Here is a 20,103-nt window from a genome sequence, read left to right as displayed (position 1 = left end):
ACCAATAAGATGGAGGAACGGTTTCCTAAGGTCAAAGAAATAAAGCAAAAAGAAAAGAAAAAATACCAGCTCCGGAATCCGTAGGACACCACAGGGGTTAATGTACTAAAACTGGAGAGTAAAATCTGGTGCTGCTCTGCAAAGAAACCAATCAGCTTCCAGGTTTTATTGTCAAAGCTTAAAGCGGAGTTCCGGCCACCAAACAAAAAATTCAATGAAAATACCCCCGGGACAGCCTGGGCTAGTGCATGCCACAATGGATAGCCTCTGATCTGTCCCGGTTCGCACTTACCTTTTAGAAGAAATATTTACTTTGAAAATTTCTTCTCCAGCGCTGCCATATCAGGTGTGGGCAGCTGAAGCCAGCGCGATCCTCTTCCGTCCTCTACCGTCCCACGATGCACTGCGCCGGCCCCGCCGTCACTTCCGGGGCTGCAGCGTCATCCCTGTACAGCTTCTGGGCATGCCCAGAAGCTGTTTAGCAAGGTATGACGCGCCTGCACCGGAACTAACGTCGGGGCCGGTGCAGGCGCATTGATTCCTGGGAGCGATGACGTTCAGCTCCCAGGAATCATTGCAAAGCGGAAGTGACAGCGCTGGCCGCCGAGGGAGGAAGTGGAAGAAAGGTGAGTATATTTTTCTGCAATTACAAGGTAAGTAAAAAAAAATCGTAATTATCTATTTCTGTTTCAGGTGACCATAAGCAAGCGGATGGCCCAAAATCAACTATGTCGATTTTGGGGCCGGAACTCCGCTTTAAAGCGGAGTTCCAGCCACCTGTGGTAAAAATAAAAGTCACCAGCTATGAAAAGTGTAGCTGCTGACTTTTAAAAAACACACACTCACCTGTCCCAAGATCCAGCGGTGAGCTCACCCCAGGCAATCTCACCCGGTGTCCTTGGTCCCTGGCGCCGGCATCTTCACTATGGGCACCCGGCTGTGACAGCTTAAAGCGGAGTTCCGACCTCAAATACCAAATAAAAATACCCCTATAATACTAATCCATCGCCCTTTAGAGAACCGCTATTCTCATACTTACAAGGTGTACAGTATTGGATTTTAGTCAAAATCTTACTTTTAAAAATGCTGTCTGGGCGCGGCCATCTTGGATGTGGGCATCTGAAGCCACAGTGTAATCTGCTGTGTCCTTCTTCCTCATTCCAGGGAGTGTTCTGGGAGTTCTTCCTGATTCCAGGGAGTGTTCTGGGAGTTCTTCCTGATTCCAGCTTCCTGGGAGTGATGACAAACAGCTCCCAGGATGCAATGCAAAGGTGGAAGTGATGTCGGTGGCCGTGGCCACAGAGGGGGGAGAAGGAGGAAGTACAATCAAAAATGCCCTGAAAATAAGGTAAGGGACCCCCGAAAAAAATTGAAAATGCCCAATTGTTGATCAGCATAGTGAGCACTCCAGGAATCACTAAAGTTGCAAAATAGGCCGAAACTACGCTTTAAGGCTCCACAGCCAGGTGCCCACTGCTCATGTGTGAGTCATGCTGCGCATCGTGAGTGGTGGATGCAGTCTTCTGGGAACTGTCAGTATCCCAGAAGACTGCAGGGGGACGGAGGAAGGAGATCCTCCGTTGTGGAGCACGGCGGAACGGAAGTGGAAAGCAGGTACTTGTCAGATACCCGTTCTCCCCCTGCTCCTCAAAAGTGCCAACTGTGCAAGAGGAGCAGGGGACGACTCCTTAAAGCGGAACTTCCCTCCATGAATATGCCTCCCCAGACCATCACTGACCCACCACTAAACTGGTCATGCTGAATGATGTTACAGGCAGCACAATGTTCTCCACGGCTTCCCCAGACTCCTTTACGTCTGTCATGTGCTCAGGGTGAACCTGCTCTCATCTGTGAAAAGCACAGGGCGCCAGTGGCAGACCTGCCAATTCCGTTTAATGGCAAATGCCAATCGAGCTCCACAGTGCTGGGCGGTGGGCACAGGGCCCACTAGAGGACATCAGGCCCTCAGGCCACCCTCATAAAGTCTGTTTCTGATTGTTTGGTCAGAGACATTCACACCAGTTGCCTGCTGGAGATTATTTTGTAGGGCTCCTTGCAGAAAGGAGCAGATACCGGTCCTGCTGATGGGTTAAGGACCTTCTACAGCCCTGTCCAGCTCTCCTAGAGTAACTGCCTGTCTCCAGGAATCTCCTCCATGCTCTTTGAGACTGTGCTGGGAGACACAGCAAACCGTATGGTAATGGCACGTATGGATGTGCCATCCTGGAGGAGTTGGACTACCTGTGCAACCTGTATAGGGTCCAGTTATTGCCTTATACCAGTGGTCCTCAACCCTGGCCTACAGGGCCCACTAACAGGCCAGATTTTAGGTATTACCTTGGGGAGATGCAGACTAGAGTACTGCAGTCACTGAGCAGCAAATGATATCACCTGGGATGTATTTCGGTTATCTTGCAAATCTGGCCTGTTAGTGGGCCCTATAGGCCAGGGTTGAGGACCACTGCCTTATACTACTAGTAGTGACACTGACCCTAGCCAAATGCAAAACTAGTGAAAAACAGTCAGAAAAGATTAGGAAGAGGAAATGAAAAAATATGTCAGTGGCCTCCACCTATAAGGCTCGGTTCACACTACGTCGCACCGACTTAGGGGGCGACCTGTGAAGTTGCGCGCAGCGTGTTTTCGGCGCGACTTGCACAGACTTCATAAAATGAATGTCTATGCAAGTCGCTCCAGGTTGCCCCGAAGTAGTACAGGACCCTTTTTCTAAGTCGGAGCGACTTGTGTCGCTCCTATTAGAACTGGTCCTGTACTATACTATGGGACGCGACGGTGCGTGACTTGTCAGGCTGACCAAGTTGCCTGACAAGTCGTACCAGTGTGAATGGACACTTAAACCAATACTGTTTTGGAGGTTGTCTCATTGTTGCCCATCTCGTGTAACGGTTGTTAACTGCATTAACATCAAAGCAGCTGAAACTCATCACAACCCCCTTTGCTACTTAACTGACCATATCAATATCCCAGGAGTTTAATGCCTCATTTCCACTGAGTGGTACGGTACGGTTCAGTTCAGTACGGTACGGTTCGGAACGGTACACATTGCGTTTCCACTGCCAATAGTACCCTTTCATGATAGGCGTGGTGTAGCAGGAAAGCTGGGATAGACGATTCTCTGTCAACCAATCAAAGTTCTGCAGACTGTAGCTCCACCCTGTTGGTATGGTACTAATGTGCTTGGTACCCCAACGAAAGGGTACCAAAAAAGTGGTACGGTACGGTTTGGAATTAGGGTACCATTCATAATGGAAACGGCATAAAAAGCGTACCGTACCGAACCGAACCGTACTAGAAAGCTCAGTGGAAACGAGCCATAATTGACTTGATGCTACACTCTGATTAAAAAGTGTTCCTTTAAGTTTTTTTGAGCAGTGTGTATGTATGTATATATATATATATATATATATATATATATATATTCACACACACACACACACACACAGTGTGTGAAAAGACTCCACACCCAGTGCTGGAACAGGAAAAAATTCTAACAGAGATGTTTGCTTTCTAACCAGTGTAGAAAGCTGAAGACAGCAAATATACAAATAAAACGTATGTAGTAGGATTTCATTGCTGTGTATCATCTGAGGCTGTTCACTTCCCTGGGTATATGTGAGGGCTTACATTCACTTTAAGTTGTGTAATGCGTATGCCCCATGACGTTTGCTGTCCTCTTCCTGTGTGTGAGCCTCGTAGGTGGATGAATTGTTGGTTATTTATAAAACCAGAGATTTTGGAGAGTTTTATTTGAAGAGAAACTTATATAGCTCTTGTCTTCGTTAGTGAATGGGTAGACTGGTCCAGTTGGTTCCCATCTGCCTTCAAATTCTTCTCTTGTTTCCACTTGTTGAGTCACTCTAAATTGGAGGCTGACGTCAGCAGATCAAAATAGTTGAGAGTGACAAGCGTATGTGCGTCTCCGGTGGGGTCTGATGAAGGACTGTTACTTAGCAACTTAATTTCATCCCTTCTCCATCGCAGGAGACTATGTCATATTTTTTTCTCCAGGCCCTTTAAACAGCAAAGCAATTGGAGTCCTTTGTCTTGTCTGTAACACCGGCTACCACGCATGTTACCTTCTTCTCCGAGAGATTAAATAGAATTATTTAACCAGAGCGAAAGATAAACTCCGGTGCTTCATACATTTATTTAGAGAGGGAGAAGCTTCTCCTACTCAACCAAAGCTGGCCAGTGACAGACAGAAAGTCAGATGTTTGTCCACAAAACTGGCCCTTAGATCTGTTTTTCGCTCAATAATCTTAACATTTTCAAGCACACATAGGTCATCATCACTTTTTACTATTTAACCACCTAGCTTACCAGAGGGGCTGCAGGTAAACCTATATTGTTCTCTGCCTACCAGAGAGCAGGATCTGTTAGTGAGATCTGCTCATTGTGCTCAGTATGCGATTCATTCAGTCTAGAGGGTGTTTCACACTGGTCCAATAGAGAGGCATGTTGGACAGTGGGAGGAAACCTGACGAATGGGTGCATAGGCTTTTGATACAGTCCTGTAGCAGATTAGCAGAATGCAGGCTGCCTCGGTGCAGGTTGGGATACTGTATAAAAGCCAGGAGCACATGTGCTCGGGGTCTTTCGTTGGAGAGCGGAGTCCCGGAGAGAGGGGGCGGCTGCCTCCTCCTCTGTAGAGGTGCCATGTGGTCTCAAGAGGTTGTTCTGAGGACAGGAGGAGTGGTCGATATGAGCTGAACCCAGAGGTCCAGGGAAGCTGACTGAGAGGGGAGACACTGGAGGTTCTGTTTCTGCAGTATTGTGATTACATGAACTGGTGTCAAGGGGCCTGACCTGAGGGGGCCACCCTGCTCACAGGATAGTTAGTGGACAGGTGTCAGCAGGAAGAGGATGCTAGGGAAGAGTGTCCTGAAGATAGGTGATTGTCCATCAAGTCTCCTTGTTAGAGAGAGAGTAAAGAAAACAAGAGACTGAACCCCATTCATCCCAGTGGCCGGTTAAATAACAGCCTGGCTGTTCCATGTCTATCCACAGAGATTTGAAGATAGAAGTCCTCAAATGTTGTGAATAGTTCAATTGGAGTATCCCACGATTCCCTTATCCTATCCCAAAAACCAATAAACAAAAAAAAACAAACAAAAAAAAAAAACAACACCCCTAGACTACAACAAAATAAAAAACAACACCCCTAGACTGTTAATTTCTGTCAAGAGCCAATAGGAGCAAGGAGGGATCCCGGAGCTTTATTTAACCATAACTGTGTGTTGGTAACCAGGGGAGCCCGCAGAGTCAGTATTCAGCAGTCCTTATGGGGGCAGTGCTACAGCTATAAACTAGGGTACCTAAAAAATCCAAATAGGTGACGTTTTAAAATTTTTTACAGGTTATCTGTTTAGAGTTCTTGTGCTAGAATTATTGCTCTTGCTTTAACGATCGGGGAGATACCTCACATGTGTGGTTTGGACACCATTTACATATGTGTGTGTGACTTACATATGCTTTCGCTTCTGCGCGCTATCATGATGGGATGGGGCGCTTTACATCGACCAGAACACCCGAACTTCCCGAAAGTTCAGCCCGGATTGCAGAACCTCATTGAAATCAATGGGACCCGAACTTCGGTAATCAAAAAACACCATTTTGAAGCCCTAAAACCCAATAAATGCCCCTAAAAAGTGCCTAGGGTTCTGGGTCATGCCCAGGGACTATTAATCACACAAAAAAAAAAGTTCTTAAAAATTGTCATTTTTGATAGAGAGACAATTATTGAAAAAATTATTGAAAAAAAAAAAAAGAGATTTCTTTGGATTTAGTGTCTGGGGGGTCTAAAAAGTGTACCTGTGAAGTTCCAGCTCTGTAGCATGTCCAGAATCAGAAAAAAAAAAGTTTGTTTGTATTAGAATTGCAATAGAACAGGATAGTGGCTCCGCTATTTTCACACCTTGCCGGTTTAGTAGCAGGCGTTTTTTTGGGCATTTTTTGGGCGTCTTTGGAGGCAGGCATAACATCTGTACTTCTGTGTAGGTGTGAAAATAGCAGAAACCTATGCTTGCGCTAATGAAATAATTAACACCCATATGGCTTCTCTGCTATAACACCTATATATGTGTATGTGTATAAATACATATAAGTGTGTGTATATATACCCCTATACAGAATTTCAGATGTTTTGCCTGCCTCCAAAGACCCCCCAAAAAATGCCCTAAAAAACACCTGCGCCAAAAAAACGCCCAGGTGTGTTGTTGCAGGCGTTTTTTTGGGCATTTTTTGGGGGTCTTTTGAGGCAGGCATAACATCTGAACTTCTGTATAGGGATATATATACACACACACTTATATGTATTTATACACATACACATATATAGGTGTTATAGCAGAGAAGCCATATGGGTGTTAATTATTTCATTAGCGCAAGCATAGGTTTCTGCTACTTTCACACCTGTCATGCAAATTGGATGCGGGGAAAACCCTCATCCAATTCGCATCAGTGTTAACCCAGCCTTAATTTAGATGAGTGGCAATGTCTTGGTAGGTTTGCAGTTGTGCCATACTCTTTCCATTTTCGGATGATGGATTGAACAGCTCTCCGTGAGATGGTCAAAGCTTGGGATATTTTTTTAATAACCTAACCCTGCTTTACACTTCTCCACAACTTCATCCCTGACCTGTCTGGTGTCTTCCTTGGCCTTCATGTTGCTGTTTGTTCACTAAAGTTCTCTAACAAACCTCTGAGGGCTTCACAGAACAGCTGTATTTATACTGAGATTAAATTACACACAGGTGGACTCTATTTACTAATTAGGTGACTTCTGAAGGCAATTGGTTCCACTAGATTTTAGTTAGGGGTATCAAAGTAAAGGAATACAAATGCACGACATATTTTTCATATATTTATTATTTTTTATTTATCATTTTCCTTCCAGTTCACAATTATGTGCCATTTTGTGTTTGTCCATCACATAATATCCCCATTTTTCAAGGCAATGTATCTATAGACATGCAAATTGCTTTAAAGGGTTAGTTCACCCTCACAAAAAAACTGCCACTGCTCTGCAAATCACATGCGATGTCTGTGCATTGCAAATTCAGCCATACAGATTGTATGGCTGAATTCACATCGCATTCAGGCCAAAGTCGCACAGGACCCCTTTTTTGGTCCACACCTATGTAATCCGATTCATGTCCGAACTGAAAGTTCGCATTACGATATGTGAACTGATCTGGGGGTGTCGGTAACTTTGTATTGACACCCCCAGGGATTCGTTCTGCCTGCAAGTCAAGTGCAATGCGGGAACCCGCAGTGGATTCGCAGGTGGACATCGCATGTGTGTGAATCGGCACTAAGTGTCTCTCTCCTCTATTCACTGAAATAGAAAACACCGGGCTGGCCTTCACAGTGACTGATCACAGCAATCGGTTGTCCCGGGTCCCGATCATTAGTACGGGGCTTCCGCTGAGACCCCGGCCTTGCAGTGCGCTCCCAGCACATGGGGAGATACGCAAACATGCAGCCCCATGGAAAAAAGCCCAGTCCAGTGGGGCAGCATATTTGCGTACTGTCGGCGTGACAGGGTTAAAAAGGTAAAAACGCAAGTAAAATACTGCACTCAAATGTATGATTTTCTAGTTTGGTTTTACTGCTCTGTACTCAACGCTGTACTACTGATCTTTACTCAGCTGTGTGCAATGTCCCATAGACAACAATGCATCTCATTTCAGTTCATGATTTTTACTTCCGTAAGATAATAAAAAAATCCTTGGAAGACAATGCTACCGAAAGAAAGCTGTATTTGTCCTAAAAATGATGTGTGCAGTCCGTGCCGGGACAAGGTCATCTAGAGCCCACGGCGAACGTGCCAAACTGCGCACCCCCCCCCCTCATAAAGATGTATGAGCATTATGTGTCAGCAAATATCCCCCCCAAAAAACTTAGCACCAATTTGCATGCTTACCCCATAAGCATTACATTCCCCTTCTCTCAGTAAAAAATCCATTATGTAGTCCTGTGCCCAGTGCTCTGTGTATTATGCAGTCCTGTGCCCAGCGCTCTGTGTATTATGTAGTCCTTTACCCAGTGTTCTATGTATTATGTAGTCCTTTACCCAGCGTTCTGTGTATTATGCAGTCCTGTGCCCAGCGCTCTGTGTAATATGCAGTCCTGTGCCCAGGGCTCTGTGTATTATGCTCTCCTGTGCCCAGCACTCTGTGTATTATGCAGTCCTGTGCCCAGCACTCTGTGTATTATGCAATCCTGTGCCCAGCACTTTGTGTATTATGCAGTCCTGTGCCCAGCGCTCTGTGTATTATGTAGTCCTGTGCCCAGCGCTCTGTGTATTATGCAGTCCTGTGCCCTGCGCTCTGTGTATTATGCAGTCCTGTGCCCAGCGCTCTGTGTATTATGCAGTCCTGTGCCCAGTGCTCTATGTATTATGCAGTCCTGTGCCCAGCGCTCTGTGTATTATGTAGTCCTATGCCCAGTGCTCTGTGTATTATGCAGTCCTGTGCCCAGCGCTCTGTGTATTATGTAGTCCTGTGCCCAGCGCTCTGTGTATTATGTAGTCCTGTGCCCAGCGCTCTGTGTATTATGCAGTCCTGTGCCCAGCGCTCTGTGTATTATGTAGTCCTGTACCCAGCGCTCTGTGTATTATGTAGTCCTGTGCCATTTGGCAATAAAAAAATGTCCCCGGATTTAATTTTAAAAATCTGGTCACCTTACCCTAATCCCCCCTCCTAATACAAATCTTCTTCCCCCCCATCCCCTCTCTCAACACAAGCTCCATTCTTCTATTACAGAGAAAAAATATCATGAACAAGTATGCGGCCGCAGGCCGGTATTTGTGGGAGGAGCTAGCGGGCTTTATAGCGCCGCCCCTCCCCTTGACCGGCCTGCTGCCTCGGATCGTCACTGGTCAGGTGTTTCCAGTGATCACCTGACGTCGGATCTCGCTGTTCCTCCTCGTGGACCGGACGTCCGGTCGGGTCGTGCAGCAGGAAGCGCTGCTCGCCGAGCTCCTCTTCCACAGCGCAGCCTCTGACAAGTTGCCTGGCTCTCCCTCCGCTGGTATCCTGTCCGGCTCCCCTGCGTTTGGCCACCGTCTGCTCTGCTGTTTCTGTCGGCCACTCCGCTGCTTTCTCCCCGCTGTTCAGCAGAAGGTCAGGTACGGCAGGGTATGGGGGGGAGGGGGGGGGGGGTTGGCATCTTCCTGCACACACTGCCTGCCTCCCTGTAGGCCACGGCTATTTTTTCTCCACATACGGTCCTGCACACACTGCCTGCCTTCCTGCAAGGCCACGGCTACCTCCATACACAGTCTCATGCACACACTGCCTGCCTTTCCACTAGGCCACGGCTACTTCACATTTACGTGTCTCTACTCTCATTTCAGCCTCCGTCAGCTTGTCTCCCCCATATCATGTTCCCTGCTTTGTTCCTGGTTGTCACGGCTGTCATTGCTTTGGGGGGGGGTGGCCCGGTCTTACCAGAGGAAGGGGGGGGGGGGGGTTGGTATGTGAGGGTTGGTGGGAGGGGGGGGGCGGGGGGTCTCATGGCTCGCAGGGTGTGCATGTTCTGTCAGGTTCCTCATGATGTTCTCCAGTGGGGGGTCTGGGTGACCCCCCCCTATTTGTTGACCATTTTCCTTTTTCCTTCAGGTTCTCACCATGTCCTTCAATACCGGCATCAGGTACTACTTCAGGTTCAGGTTCCTTGTGTACCTCACGGCTCCACTCATTTTTTAGTCTTCACAGACGCTACCCTGGCGTCGCCCATAGACACTGGTAGGCATTCTGTCATTTGCCCCCACCACTCTTAGTCATCTTTGTCTGGTTGCCCGGTGGTCAGCCCCTTCCAGGTTCTTCAGGCTCTTACACTCCTCATGTGCTTCACCTGCGGTTGCTTTGGTTCCGTGCTCCATCACGGCTTCATCACCTCCACGCACATACCACATTTTCATGTTGTCCGTCTTTCTTGTCGTCACTGTCTTTCTGCGTCACTTCAGCTGTATGGTTCTGTCATGTATTGCCCCCCCCCCCCTTGTAGGGCAAGTCAACTGGCTGTTAGGGTTTCAGGCGCTGGCCTTAGACCCCCCCCCCCTTTCGTAGCCGGTCCCGCGAGGCCAACCTCCCAATCTCGTCGGAGATTATTTCGCCCCACGGGCCAAACCAAAGCTAGCGCCTCGCTCCACCCTTCTCATGGGGTTTATAGTTAGGGCCTCACCTGTCACGGCCACACGTTTTTGATTCTTTTACTGTCACCGAGAGGCCATCTTTCCCGCCACCACGTCTGTGGCTCACGCCCCTCGCCCAAATCATAGGTAGAGCCTCTCACCGGCCGCTTGGCATCTAGCAGGGCCTCACCTGTCACGGGGTAGTTAAGTTTTTCGCCTCTGGGCTCTAGCTAGCCAGCCAGTGGTTCTCCTATACGTACGGTCGTTAATCGGTCTTGGGCGTTCTACTTTTTTCTGTTTCCTTCTACAGCGGGCCTCAAGGAGCCACCCTGGAAGATGGATTTTCCTCCCCCTCCACGCCAGCCAGGATCAGCACCCCTGTCAGGTCCGGTACCCCCAGGGGTCGTCGGGTTCCTTCTCCGCTGGGCTCTTACGGGTCTTGGACTATTCCGAAAATCTCGGCGGTCCTACGCCAGAAGGGTATCTCGTTCCCGGCCACTGCAAGAAAAGCGGAGCTGTTCAAATTGATGATGGAACATCCAGAAGATCCGGGACTGGGCACCAGCTCTCAGGGCTGTTCATCTGCCATACAGGGAACCCTGGACTCCATCCTATCTTCCCTACAGTCCATCGGCGATAGACTGACTAAGCTGGAGGACGCCAGTCCGGCCCAAGGGGGCCCCCCTCCTTCCTTGCCGGTCCCAACCCCAGTTCCTGCTAGTGATCAGGGTAGGCCCCCAGTTCCCATCTTGCCTTCTTCCACGGTTTCTCCTATTATCACCCCGGCCCACTTGGTCCCTGCGGCTCTCCGCAAGGATATCTTGGAGGGGAAGGATGTCAACCTAGTGGCTCTCCTCATTGCCTCCCAGGACATGGTCGAAAGTAAGGTCTACAATTACGGTGATTTGTCCGTAGTCATAAAGGCCAGGGACCCCCGGCTTAATAAGAAGCTCACTATCCCCGAGTTTGTCCTGGCCTTCGGCATCTACAGGGACGTTTTATGTTCCGTTTACCCGCAGCGGCGGGAAGAGTTAGATCTCTACTTGCATAAGATAGTGGATTTAGGGCACAAATACGGGGGTTTTACCTTCTTCGACTTTCATAAGTCAGTCTCGGCCAAGGCGGCGGCAGCCTTGGCTCAATTCAATGTTCGTGTGGATTGGAGTCTACTGGATACCGAGCTCTTCTGCAGGCACTTCGCAGGCTTGGCACCTCCCTCCTGTGCCACATGCTCCTCCACTTCACATTCTGCCAGCCTTTGCCCCATGGAGGCTGTATCCTCCCCGGCCGGGGTCCCGGGGGGGGGGGCTGGCAGGTCAGAGCAGCGTGGCCTTAGGGATAAGCTGGGTCGTCCCATAGTGTTCTTAGGTAAAGCCCAGGTTTGCAATAATTTCAATGGGGGGGCGTGCAGCTTCAGTGCTTGCAGGCTGCTCCATGTCTGCTCCATCTGTTTCAGGGCTCACACAAAATCCATGTGTCCATCCAAGATGTACCCTAAACAATGACTAACCGGGGTCAAGGTCGAGGTACTGGAGTTTTACCTGCAGGCTCATCCGTCTCCACACCTGGTGGAGTATCTGATTCAGGGGTTCTTGGGTGGGTTCCACACGGGGCTGGTGTCTCTTCCCACGGGGACTCTGGAATGTCCCAATTTACTGTCGGCCACGGAGGACCCGGAGTCGGTAGATCTACTACTTGAGAAGGAAGTGCAGGAGGGGTTCATGTTAGGCCCCTTCCCGGCCCCCCCCTTCTCCTCTTGGCGTACCAACCCGATCGGTATTGCCACAAGCAAATTCACCAATAAAAAACGCTTGATTATCGACATGTCGGCTCCTCATTCTTCCACCAACCCCAGCCTTAATTCCCTTATTCCTTCGGCCGAGTTCTCACTCCACTATGCTACCGTGGACAATGCCATCCAGGCCATTTTAGGGGCTGGCAGGGCTGCCTGGCTCAGTAAAACGGATATTGCCAATGCCTTCAAACTGCTGCCTATTCACCCCTCCTTATGGCACATCCACGGTGTAAAGTGGAGGGAGAAATATTATTTTGCTTGCAGGCTGACTTTTGGGTCTAAAAGCAGCCCCAAGATTTTTGATACCTTTGCTGAGACGCTCTGCTGGCTCCTTCTGAATGTCTCCAGGTGCCCCTCGGTGTTGCACTACCTTGATGATTTTTTGTTGGTCGAGGATAGCAACTGCACGCCGGTCAGTCTATATAGTACCTTGGCCTTATTTTCCACCTTAGGGGTTCCCCTGTCACCAGGCAAAACGGTCGGCCCGGTCACCAGGCTGGATTTCTTGGGGATTACCCTGGATTCTGTCTCCATGCAGTCCAGCCTCCCTGTGGACAAACTTGAACGTATTCGTGGGGTGGTAGGCAGGTTCCTGGAACTAGGGACTTTCTCCAGGAAGGAGTTGCAGTCCTTGATCGGGTCATTAAATTTTGCCATGCGTATCATCCCCCAGGGCAGGTCCTTTATCTCTCGGTTGCTGCGGCTGTTGCCAGGTCTTACGGAGGGTGTCATCTCCCACTTGGATCCCCCTGCCAGGGCGGACCTGGGTATGTGGGTTGAGTTCTTGGGAAGCTGGAACGGTATCTCCATGTTCATCCCGCCCATCTCTGCCCAGTCCCCTGTGTTTTGGACGGATGCGGCCGCCAGTACCGGGTTCGCAGCCATCTTCGGGGATTCATGGTTCAGGGATAGTTGGCCGGTTGAGTCTCTAGCCTTACCTGCTTTCCGGGAGACCTCAGCGCTGTTTGAATTATACCCTATTGTGGCAGCTGCTGTCACCTGGGGTAGGTACTGGTCAGGGAAGGCAGTCAAATGTTTCAGTGATAACATGGCTGCTTGTGATATCATCAACAAAGGCCGTTCATCGTCCCTGACTATTATGAGGCTGGTCCGCAGGCTGACCTTGGTAGCCGCCACTTACCAGTTTTTTCTTTTCTGTGAGCACATTCCGGGTCATACCAACTTAGCCGCTGACGCTCTTTCCCGCTCCAAATTGCAGGTTTTCTTCACTCTCCACCCGACGGCCGACAGATGTCCCACGCGGACCCCGGAGTTCAAGGATCTGCTCCTGGACTAGCCCGCATCATGGCGCATGGACGGGAGTTGGCCCGTTTGGCTCTGTCATCCAACACCAGGAAGGCTTATGACCGAGCCTTGACCATCTTCCAAAGGTTTTTAGTGGAATTTGGGTTGGTTGATCAGTCAGTGCAGACCATGGTCGCCTTCGCTGCTTTTTGCCACCTCCAACTCAAGCTATCTGTCAGTACTATTAAACTATATCTGGCGGGTGTTCAACACCACGTTCTGACGCACCATCCAAACTCCTTGCCTTTCCTCCGGGCATATCCTCTGAAGAGCCTCCTGAAGGGCATTGGCAGGTTGGATCACCGTTCCCCCATCAGGCGGCTGCCGATAGATGGGGTGAAATTTAGGGCCCTCTCCAACTTACTGGACACGTCGCCCTTTGAGCCATACACGAATGCTGTGGTCAAAGCGGCGATGTATCTGGCTTTCTACGGTTTTCTCAGACCCGGGGAGTTTTCGGTAGCTTCCGCAGCTGTGGGGCGGTTGTGTCTCCTCAAGCGAGATCTCGTCAAATGGGGGGATCATTATGTTTTGACTCTGCAGAGCACCAAGACCAGGCAGGTGGGCCACCCCGTTACCATCCCGTTTTACCCATCTGGGAATCTTTGGTGCCCGGTCAGAGTGTTGGATGTTTTCGTGGCTCAGACCCTGAGCAGTCCCAGCCATGCACCGCTCTTTGCGCTCCTGGACGTTCCCCTCACCACGTCCAAATTCATTTTCTACATACGTTCTCTTTGCATCAGACTGGGGTGGGACCCGGCAGCGCACTCTGGCCATTCCTTCCGGATAGGAGCGGCTACGGCTGCTTCAGGGAATAATACGCCAGGCCATATCATTAAAAGGCTTGGTAGGTGGGAGTCGGACGCCTTCCAAGTGTATATACCGCACCCAGAGAGGGAATTGAGATTGGCTTTTCGCAAGCTTGTGTCCTAGATATTTTGAATAAAGTGTGTTGTTTTGCTTACTCTTTTTGCCCTCTTTATTTACAGGCTACCCCCCTTACGTCGGTTCAGGCACACCACACCGACTGTCCTTACCAGGGGGTGACGTCTTTTAGTATTGACCACAAGTATGCGGCCGCAGGCCGGTATTTGTGGGAGGAGCTAGCGGGCTTTATAGCGCCGCCCCTCCCCTTGACCGGCCTGCTGCCTCGGATCGTCACCCCACCCTCCTTCACCCTTTTTTCTCTACCTCTTCCCCTTGGGGGTGCCCTCTTTATTTACAGGCTACCCCCCTTACGTCGGTTCAGGCACACCACACCGACTGTCCTTACCAGGGGGTGACGTCTTTTAGTATTGACCACAAACATCATTCCAACTCAATGAAGACTCTTCTACACAGAATTCAGTCTAAATCTCCACCCACAAAACTCAATTACAATTTACTGGAGGAAGATAAATCACTTCATGGAAAAATTGATTTACAGCTACAATGTAGCAGCCTATTCTGACGGCTGTCACAATGATTACTATTGCATTTATACCAGACAAAGACGTGGCAGAGACGGGAATCTATCTACACTATATTGCCAAAAGTATTGGGACGCCTGCCTTTACACGCACATGAACTTTAATGGCATCCCAGTCTTAATCCGTAGGGTTCAATATTGGGTTGGCCCACCCTTTGCAGCTATAACAGCTTCAACTCTTCTGGGAAGGCTGTCCACAAGGTTTAGGAGTGTGTCTGTGGGGGAAAAAAAAAAAATATATATATATATATATATATATACACACACTTTTCAATTCTGCTCTATAATATTCCCCCCCAAAAAATGTAAAAAATCAGATTTTTTCATCATTTTAAGCCAATTTGTATTCTGCTACATATTTTTGATAAAAAAGTCCCAATAAGCGTATTTTAATTGGTTTGCGCAAAAGTTATCAAGTCTACAAACTAGGAAAAATATTTATGTAATTTAAATGTTTTATTTTATTTTGTTTACTAGTAAGGTGATCTGCGATCTTTATTGGGACTGCGACATTGCGGCGGACAGATCGGACCCCTAACTGACATTTTTGACACTTTCGAGAGGACCAGTGACATTACTACAGTAATCAGTGCTAAAAATATGCTCTGTTACTGTAATAATGACACTGGCAGGGAAGGGGTAACCCAGGGGTGATCAAAGGGTTAAGTGTGAGCCTAGGGTTTACTGCATGGGGGAGAGACTTGTGAAATGAACACAGAGACCTATGATCCTATATAAGAGGATCACAGGAGCTCTGTGTTCATTTCAGACATCTCAAAAAAAAAAAAAAAAAAGCTGTTCATTCGAAGGGATTGCATGAGGACTCGAGGGCATACAATGCGATTAGAGGAGAAGCGTTTTAACCTCAGGCAACGAGGAGGGTTCTTTACTGTTAGGGCTACAAGATTGTGGAATTGTCTACCACAAGAGGTGGTTTCTGCGGGAAGTATGGTGGCTTTCAAAAGACTCTTAGACGTACATCTCAAGGATCAGAACATTCAGGGATATGAGAGATGATTACAGCCACACACACCTACACAGGTTGAACTGGATGGACTATTGTCTTTATTCAACCTCACCTACTATGTAACTATAAGTCTCCCGCAAGTCGCGGGAGACTCCCGCTTTCCGCCCTGAGCTCACAGACACCCGCGAGCTCAGGGCAATATCCCGGCTCTGTCTGTGAGTCACAGTGAGTCTGATCATGATGATGACTCGATGCAGAGTGTGTCAGCAGGCCTGCACAGAGAAATGCCGGAGCCACTGTAGCGCCGGCTCACAGGCGGAGTGATATGATCACATGCACTCTGCCTGTGGGAGGAGCGGAAGCAGTGGCTTTGCTCTCTACTACAGCTGCATGCTTCCATTCCAGGAGGCATTTTGGCGCGCGCGGGATCACCAGCGACTCTGTGACTGACCTAACCTGAGAGCAGCACCAGAGAGCCAGCACCAGCACCAGTGACCAGGCCAGTACCAGTACTAGTGACCAGTACCCGCACCAGTGACCAGGCCAGTACCAGCAGCCAGGCCAGTACCAGCACCAGTGACCAGTACCAGTGACCAGGCCAGTACCAGCAACCAGGCCAGTACCAGCACTAGTTACCAGGCCAGTACCAGCACCAGTGACCAGGCCAGTACCAGCACCAGTGACCAGGCCAGCACCAGTGACCAGGCCAATACCAGCACCAGTGACCAGACCAGCACCAGTGACCAGTACCAGCACCAGTGACTAGGCCAGTACCAGCAACCAGGCCAGTGCAAGCACCAGTGACCAGGCCAGTACCAGCTCCAGTGACCAGGCTAGTACCAGCTCCAGTTACTAGGCCGGTACCAGCACCAGTGACCAGGCCAGTACCAGCAGCAGTGACCAGTACCAGCACCAGTGACCAGGCCAGTACCAGCACCAGTGACCAGTACCAACACCAGTGACCAGTACCAGCACCAGTGACCAGGCCAGCACCAGTGACCAGTACCAGAACCAGTGACCAGGCCAGCATCAGTGAACGGTACCAGCACCAGTGACCAGGCCAGCACCAGTGAAAGGTACCAGTACCAGCACCACTGGCCAGGCCAGCACCAGTACCAGCACCAGTTACCAGTACCAGCACCAGTGAACGGTACCAGTGCCAGCACCAGTGAAAGGTACCAGCACCAGTGACCAGGCCAGTACCAGCACCAGTGAACAGTACCAGCACCAGTGAGCAGTACCAACATCAGTGACTAGTACCAGCACCAGTGACCAGCACCAGTACCAGCACCAGTACAGGTTAAGTGTAGCTCCACTATACCAGCTCCGGGATCCGTAGGTCTCCATGGGGTTGATTAACTAAAACTGGAGAGTGCAAAATCTGATGCTACCAATCAGCTTCCAGGTTTTATTGTCAAAGCTTAAAGGATATCTCCACTTTCGTGGGGGAAAAAATAGCGAATAAAGAAAAAACAATCTAGCGTATACAATTGGGACACAAATCATATTGTAATTGAATGTTAATAAAAATTACCTTTCCTTTTCAATCTGCAGCCACTGGCGCTGTCTGAAAATGCAATATGGCCGCCTGGAGCTGTTCTGTACACAGAATGTATACTGACCACACCCCCAGAATGTGTACTGACCACACCCCCAGAAACATAATTTCCTGCTTGTGTGATTGGCTCACCAATTTTTCCAGAAGTCTGCACTAAGATACAAGTCAGATTTCTGGCATCCCCTGCAACAAAAATGTCATTTCTGGTGAGATACTCCCAATAGGAACACGTCTATCAAGGGATGCAGGCCCAGCAGATTTCCTTATTAGTGCCCTGCAGCTGCACAGCTGATTGATAATTATGAAACCACACCCATTAGACCCACTCAGCACAGAGGAACAAGCAATGATTTCTTCAGAATAACAAAAGGTAGAAATCTGCAACAAAGTTTGTTGCAATCCCTGCAATGTACAGAGATCACCCAGAGGGGAATGTTTTTTTCTCCACAAAAGTGGAATTGCTCTTTAAGCGGAGGAGTCCCATGATATTTCCAAATCTTTCATGTATTCTGTCACTGAGCCCCCGTACCCTGTGCTCTATTAACATGCCGCCCTGGCATTTACCCTGCCAACACCGTCATCTTCCCAGTTCCTGAAATGCTGCCGAAATGATCTCTCATCCTCTTTTTAATACTGAGCTCTGCTCTAGTAAAAAGAATGCTTAGAATGCTTTAGATACCTAAAGTGCCCCTGTGACAATTAGAGCCAATTATTAAAGAAAAAGGTAAGCCAATTTGTGCTTACCTTTCCGGCAGCCTGTATCTTGAAACATTACCACTTTGCTGCTCCCTATTTCCCTGGGATGTGAAAACTCGCTCCTCCAGCTGGCTTCTACATTACTTCAGCATATTTGAGCCAACAGGAGGAACCACTTTAAGTGGCAGGGTACCAGGTATTCCACCTGCCCAGAAGGATCAAATGCCTGTGGCAACCTGGGAGCAGCGAAGTGGAAAAGTATACATTGGCTTCTTTTAAAGGGCTGACCTTCTTTTATTGACCTGTGAAGACAGAGTCACTTTAACTACTTCTGGATCGGAAGGATTTGTCCCCTTAATGACCATATTTTGCGATTCGGCACTGCATTACTTTAACTGACAATTGCGCAGTCGTGCGACCCTGTACCCAAATAAAATTGATGTCCTTCTTTTTACACAAATAGAGCTTTCTTTTGGTGGTATTTGATCACCTCTGCGATTTTTATTTATTGCGCTATAAACAAAAAAAAGAGTGACAATTCTAAAAAAAAAAAAAACAATCTTTTTTACTTTCTGCTATATAACATTTCCCAAAAAAAATTAAAAATTAGATTTTTTCATCCTTTTAGGCTAATTTGTATTCTGCTACACATTTTTGGTAAAAAAAAAAAAATCCCAGTTTGCGCAAAAGTTATCACGTCTTCAAACTAGGGGAAAGATTCTGTTTTTTTACTAGTGTCGGCGGAGATCTGCGATTTTTAGTGGGACTGCGACATTGCGGCAGACAGATCGGACACCTAACTGACATTTTTGACACTTTTGGGGGTACCAGTGACTTTACTACAGTAATCAGTGCTAAAAATATGCACTGTCACTGTAATAATGACACTGGCAGGGAAGAGGTTAACCCAGGGGTGATCAAAAGGTTAAGTTTGAGCCTAGGGGAGTGTTTTCTAACTGTAAGGTGGAGGGACTGCAATAATTACCCTGGCAGGGAAGGCGTTAACCCAGGGGGTGATCAAAAGGTTAAGTTTGAGTCTAGGGGAGTGTTTTCTAACTGTATGGGGGAGGGAGTTGTGAAATGATCACAGAGACCTTTGATCCTATATAGAAGGATCACAGGCGCTCTGTGATCATTTCAGAGAAAACAACGGTCTGCTGTGTTTACAACAGCTGACCGTCCTCTCTCAGCGGGGAGCAATCGTGGGTGCCTGGTGGCAATCGCGGCCTCCAGCCCAGTGGATCGGCATCCCCGCTGCCTAGTGGGGGTTGGCGCACACTTGCCCCCAGGAGCGCTCCCGCGAACTGCTGAACAGGTACGGTGGTTCCTGCAGCCGAGCCAGCCTGCCGCAGTATATCTGCAGCGGGCGGTCGGCAAGTGGTTAAAGTGAATCTTTAGTCAGAATATTAAAGGAGAAGTATAGAGAAAGCTAGTTTGGCTGTACTTCTCCTGTGGATCAGGTCATTGACTCGTTTTCAGCAGACAGTGAGCTGAAGTCCGCTGTCTGCTGGCGTCACAGTGCCAGTCCAGGCTCGGGCAAGATCAAGACAAGGAAGTCGGGATACGCCAGTTTAAGGGATGTCAAAATCAGGTACCCTATAAAAACTCATGGCATGGTATTTCTCTATAAACCACCAGTAGATGGCAGCACAAAGTTCAACTGCAAGCTAGGCATGGGAGGGACTAAAAAGTTAGACCTTTTGTTCCTAAGGGAACAGAATAGCAGTTGCTGTGCTGTGTCCACCAGACTAAAAGGTCATCATACCTCATGTCCTTGTCATTGCAGAAACTTTTCAATAAAAATAATTCTGGTTTCACCCGGTCCGATCCCTTCGCACATTGGAATTATTTTTTTTTTTGAAAAATTCTTTTTATTGATTTTTAAAGAAAGAACAGAGTAACACAAACAGACATACACAGCAGCCAAAAAAAAGACATACAATAACCCAACAACAACCACCCCCCCCCCCCCCCACCCACCCAAAAACGACCACAAGCACCCTGAGAAGACCAGGAGCAACGATGTCAGGGGGTCAGTGCAGGCCACCGTCCAAGGACAGCACGACCTACCACCGGCCTCCGGAGTAAACAACCTTCGGTCCCTTCTCATAAACAACACATCATATCTCCCCCCTACCCGGGATCAAAACATGTC

Source organism: Pelophylax lessonae (assembly GCF_965119305.1).
Source record: "Pelophylax lessonae genome assembly, chromosome: 11".
NCBI lineage: Eukaryota > Metazoa > Chordata > Amphibia > Anura > Ranidae > Pelophylax > Pelophylax lessonae.
Note: the sequence above shows the minus strand (reverse complement) of the source record.